The sequence below is a fragment of the Lathamus discolor genome, chromosome Z (assembly GCF_037157495.1).
Source record: "Lathamus discolor isolate bLatDis1 chromosome Z, bLatDis1.hap1, whole genome shotgun sequence".
Lineage (NCBI taxonomy): Eukaryota > Metazoa > Chordata > Aves > Psittaciformes > Psittacidae > Lathamus > Lathamus discolor.
Genome location: NC_088909.1, coordinates 63,198,422 through 63,204,468, shown reverse-complemented (window position 1 = coordinate 63,204,468; position 6,047 = coordinate 63,198,422).

Below are 6,047 nucleotides of genomic sequence, written 5' to 3'. Positions count from 1 at the left end.
GGTTGTATTGCAAAAATATGCCATTTTACACCAGCCAGAACTACAGCTCATTCCTCTTCATTTCCTCATGTATATGGATACTACCCTGGAGCTAATCTTTGTTTACTCCTAACTTCACATCGGAATCGATATAACACATTCTTTCTTGATCTGTTTTAAAAAATATTATGGTAGCTTTTTGCACCTCTGTTTAGTAACCATTAGTGATTTCCAAATGTGAAACAGTCCTAAATAATTAACAAAATAACAAAATTCTTAATATTTCTTTTCTTCTTGCTAAAACTTAGAGTCCCATCACTTCCACAGAGGTTGTTTTTCTCTGATTCAATGGGATTTTAGTTTCAATACCATGCCAGATGTTACATGCAGTTCAGTTCAGAGGCCTTTGTGTTTCTTCATTTCTTTACAATTTCAGTTTTCTTTATTTGTTTTCTTTCTTTGACAGAGGAAATGCCACATAGGATAAATCCCTGAGAGATCACCCAACTTAACTTGTGTGGTTTAAGTTACTGTATATTTGAATAAATTACATAAGTAACTACTCCATCTGCTAAAAAATTAAGTTTTAAATAAATGGAACTGTAAGAGAACAAGTTGACACAATCTGCAGCAAACTTTACTGGATGCCTTGATCATAGAAACAATGTTGTGTAATTTGTTCCCTGGTTTGGGGGCGGATTTGTATTCCTTTTCTCTTGTGTATTTAGGGTCTTCTGCCCTGAAATGGTGACAGAATGTGTGTGCCAACATTTCCATGCTTTTTGTCCATTATAATGTGTTTGCAGTTTCAAGCATTCATTGAAAACTGTTTGAAAAAGTTTGAAAGAAATACCAACATGCATCTTATAGCAGAACTTCAAACAACCAGTCTGTTACAGGGCAATAGGAAGTATGTCAAACAGCATGAAGTGTGATTCATCATTTGATGTAACTGGTGCGTCATAAAACACATTTCCCATCTAAAAAAGGCAGGTAATGCTCCCTTTGAACTCTGTGCCTGATCTTCTGTCCTCAGAGTCATAAATCCCCTAGGTTTTATCTTCCACGCAGTAGCTAAAGCAAAACAGTACTAAGGAGCATACCACCACAGTTCTGCCTGTCTGAGGCCTTCCTCCATGGCTGCTTGACATTTTTGTTTTACTAGTGCAAAAAGTTGTCTTTACTATTCCTTTGTTCCATTTGCTCTTCCTTCTATGAGCTTTAATGCTCTTTAATTCTCATTCATATGCTCACTCATGTTGCATTTCATTTATTGGTTTGACAGAAGCCACCCTCACCTCAGCTGCTGTTGGACAACACTGCAGGGTCCAGTGGGACCACTTGTCTTCTTGTATTTTCACAAAGCATGTTCAGAGGAAATTTATTGAGGAAACCGCAGACATAAGTAAATACTAGTGGCCAAAAAAGTCTGGCATGTTCTTAACATTAAGGGAAATTCCTTCAGGGACTAGTTTCAGCTAAGTCAGAATTCCTTCTTTGCTCTTTCTCAGTAGTAAGTTGTTATATAGGAGATCTCTTCCTTGCTGATATATTATAACATGTTGGCCAAACTGCTATGTAAAGTTTACACAGCCTTTGAAATCATAACCAAAGGAATTACAGCCCGAAAGCCATACTCTTTGTGTTATGTCATAGCCAGACACAGCTAACTATGAAAAGTGCAGGTCTGTTCCTTCTCCTTAAAAGCACTTGCTTTCCATGGGCAGAGTTTGTGCTGAGTCTCCAAAAGTCCTCTCAGAATTTCCTGACTAAGAGACTGACTTCAGGCTCTACCTCTGCAAGTATCAGGAGGAAGCAGAGGATAGCAGCCCTCCCAAGCAGCAAATGTATGAATGTGCTGATCAAAATCTACACCGAAACATGAGCGCTGGCTCACCTGCAGGTGGACAGCCACGGACAGAAGATATTTATCTTACGCACACACTTAAAAGGGAAGGAAGCGTTGCAATGACCTTCTCATTTTTTCCTTTACAAACTGACTGGAAAAAGTGCAGAGCACTGTATGGGTCATTGCCTGCTTGTTTTCACTACCACAGTTCTGCTACACAAAGAGCAAAATGACAAAATTCCCATGATCAGCTATGGGGATGGCTTTCAGCTGGAAAGGGCAGTTCGGGGTTGTCTGAATCAACCTTTGCACATAGCCACTGACCTCAGACAGGGCTGCTACTACAGCAGCAGGTGAAACAGTACAACTGTTCCCATTTTTATGGCCTAATGCAGAGAATGCCATCCTCCCTCCCAGCTTCTACAGACCATAGTTTCACTGGCTGTTTATTTAATCCTAACTAATCCTGAACCACAGCCTTTTGGGTGGATGAGATGGAAAGCTGAAGCACATACTGCAAGAACAAGGAGAGCGTAAGTTGAAAACTAGATGCTTTTACTACTTCGTCTTACACAAACCAGATTATTGAAGTGCTAACTGAATGGAAATATCTGCTTATAAAACCAGTAAATTATTTAAATTATTGCTATTCATTAAAGTATAAAGATGCGCTATTCCTTTCTTCTCCTCTCATCAGATTTATTCTTGCTAGCACACACAAAAAAATAGTCTCAGGAAAGCTAAACTTTAAAAAAGCTGAATAAAGCCATCATAAAAGCTCCATTAATGAAGACTTTCAACAGAATTAGAGAGATCTGAATGGGTACACCCCAGATATACCCCACACAAACAACATACACTTTACCCTTAAAATGACTGGATTTCTACTGGAGTTATCAAAACATCAAGTATTTGTAGCTGTAAAATACCAGCCTTAACACTGAATTCACGTTGTGTTTTGTGCTTTGTATTAGTGATTGACATGCCATAAAGCTAAAGTTCAAAGATTTGACAGCCCACTGAACTCCAGAGTTTAGGATTAAATTGTTGCAAATAGTTTGGAAAAAGTTATCTAGGCAGGGAAGTACTAGGACTCAGCTCTTCCTGTAAGCTGGTCAGCCTTTATTTTTAGTTTTCAATTGCCAGTTTATATTTTTTTTTTTCCTTTTTGTAAAGGAAGCGTAGAGAACTGCCAGTACTGGAAGCTTAATTACTTTATTTACAAGTCCAGTATGATACATAGGGGACTGATGCTTTGCAGCAGTCTAGTTCAGCTCTTTCAGCTGGCATGATCTCTGATAATAAATACTAACGCTAGGTTTAGTCACTGGAGTTGCCACAGGTTTGTTGATTTCATATTACCTGATAAACTGCCTGAGAACCCAGCACCTTGGAGAAGACACAAGCTACTTTTCCAGATTAGGCTTTTAGTGCTACTTCCAGAACAACTTTGTGGAGTCACTTCGTGGTGTACAGCAGCACCACTGTAAGAACAGCAACTAAATGCTTCCTTTACCAAAGTGCAGAGGAACAAAGGGCATTAATTTGGCCCTGTTATATTAGAAAAGTCACCTTGTTTCACATGAAGACCATAAAGACTTCAACATAAATCCTATCCATGCAAACAAAATTAATTCGTAGATTAAATCTAGCTCCTGTGTTTTATGAACACCGGGCTATAGCAAATGTGCTAATACCATGCTTGATCCCCATCCAGAGCTACTGCTTCCAAATAAAAACCTGAAGAAACCTTGTATTTTGAAACTGTTACATAAAGGAGAGGGAAAGGTGGTTAGAACAAAACCAAAACTTGGTATTTGAACAGCAAATATTCCTTGGCTGTATTCAATGCTTTCACTAAAGCTACAGTGTACACAAAGTCATCATTTCATGAACAATACAATCATGGAATGCTCTGGCAGACACATCTCTAGCAGATGATGTCAAAAGCTGAACTGCTTAGAATTTTCTTATGTGTAATCACTGAGGTGACATCTATTCTGCCGAAATCACCTTCAGAACAGGAGGTCCTGCAACACTGCTAGCATACCTATATGGGCCACAAAGGCACCTCTGGAAAGCAGTGCCTGTGGTGAAACCATACTGTCCCTGTAGCTCTCACAGCTGAACTGTAGCAGATTTGAGCAAGCAGTGAGCCCTTCCCAACAGAATTTCCTGCATAGTTAAACTACAGTTTAGGGAGCTATTAACTTTAAGGCTTATCTTTTAAGGCTGATGATGTTGCATTACTCTGGGAGAAAGGCATATGTGTCTGTTCTAAAATTCTGTGGTTCCAGTGAACCTGAAAAAGTTTAATGGGATTGAATCATGTTACTGTGAGCCTATTAAATAGTAGTTTCTGTTGTAAAGAATCAACCTTTTCCCCTCCCAAGTCATTAAGTGAAAACTTCTGTAATGTCTGAAAGTTTCAGCTAATACTTAAAACTTTGCAAATGGAATGCAAAAATACTTTATTCAATATTGATAGTAATTAAGGAAAATAAAGATATATATGAGCACAAAGCCAGCAGTATCAAGAACAGGTTCACACCCATGGAATCATAGAATGCTTTGGGTTGGAATTGACCTTACCGACCATCTAGTTCCAAACTTCTGCCATACGCAGCAACACCTTCTACTAGACCAGGTTGCTCAAAGCCTGGTCCAGCCTGGCCTTGAACACTGCCAGGGATGGGACAGGCACAACTTCTCTGGGCAACCTGTGCCAGTGCCTCACCACCCTCACAATGAAGAGGAAATAGAAGCTGTGGAGATGACTGGGTACTGGAACGTGACTGGGTACTGGAACGTGAACCAAAAAGTAAGCAAGGGGAAGAGGAACAGACACAACAAGCTGCTAGAACAGAGAAGCCTTTAAATATCAGCTGCTCATTAAGCAGGTTTGTAAGATTCTTTCAAGGTTAGAAAATCCAATTTGCAGAAAGAAAACACCTGCTGGGCCTGGACAATGACCAACTCTGAGATACTTCTCGGCACAATTCCTTATTTGGATTCCTACTTATCCTGGTCTGGATATCCTCTGGATTCCTATTTAAGATCACATTGAAACAAGAGCAACAAATAGGTTTGTCCTTCTCTTACATTAGTAGTCTTTTGCCTACTTGATTTTTTTCATCTCAGCACTGCAAAATTCAGTTTGTCTTTCCTGCCTAGATAGGCACAGGGACATGGAATGTTAATGCACAGACCATAAATATGCTGCATAGGAGTATAAGGAGAATTGTTCGCAGGCCATTCAATTCTATCAACTTTTTTTCTTTCATGTCTGCTTTCAGCAGTGGTGTCTGTTATTCCAGTGACCCATTCTGTGTTTTAATTACAAATATGTATTCAAGATGTAGGCAAAATGAAACAGATAAATGCTTGTCAAATCCCAAGCCTGACCCCGTAAACTGACCTTTCTGCACTATCTTTCTACTAATGTTAATTCTTGTTAAAAATGAAAACCTAAAACACATGACAGCAGAACAATACAGAAACAACAGTCACATGAAATAGTTCCTGCACTTGCTATTTCCTCAAACATATTAAAAGTCGCCATCTACTGTTGGCATCACTAAGTCTTTCAGTACATGCTTTGCTCGGTAACAGGCAATACTACTTTACATAATTACCAAATGAATGAATATCTACCAGCTGTCAGTGATTTCTATGAAATCAACCGGAAGGATAAAATCACTAATATATTATTCCCATAGCCTAAAGCAGCAGGTCTACAAGAGATGAATTCTGACCAGTTTCAGCGCGCCACAGGGTGTATATCTTAATGGTGTATAATTTCTTATTCTTGCCAGACCCATTTATTATTTCAGCTTAAAAATTAGTCACTTTTAGGCTGGGCAGAGACTGGATTGAGCAGCCCTGAGGAGAAGGACTTGGGGTGGTGACTAGCAAAAAGCTCAACAGTGTGCGCTTGCAACCAAGAAAGCCAACGGTATGCTGGGCTGCATAAAATGGAGGGAGGTGATTCTTCCCTGTGAGGGCGGTGAGGCGCTGGCACAGGTTGCCCAGAGAAGCTGCGGCTGCCCCTGGCAGTGTTCAAGGCCAGGCTGGACAGAGCTTGGAGCAACTGAATCTAGTGGGAGGTGTCCCTGCCTATGGCAGGGGGTTTGGAACTGGATGAGCTTCAAGGTCCCTTCCAACGGAAACCATTCTGTAATTCTTTGACACAGCTCGAAGTAATGTTCTCTTTTCTCTT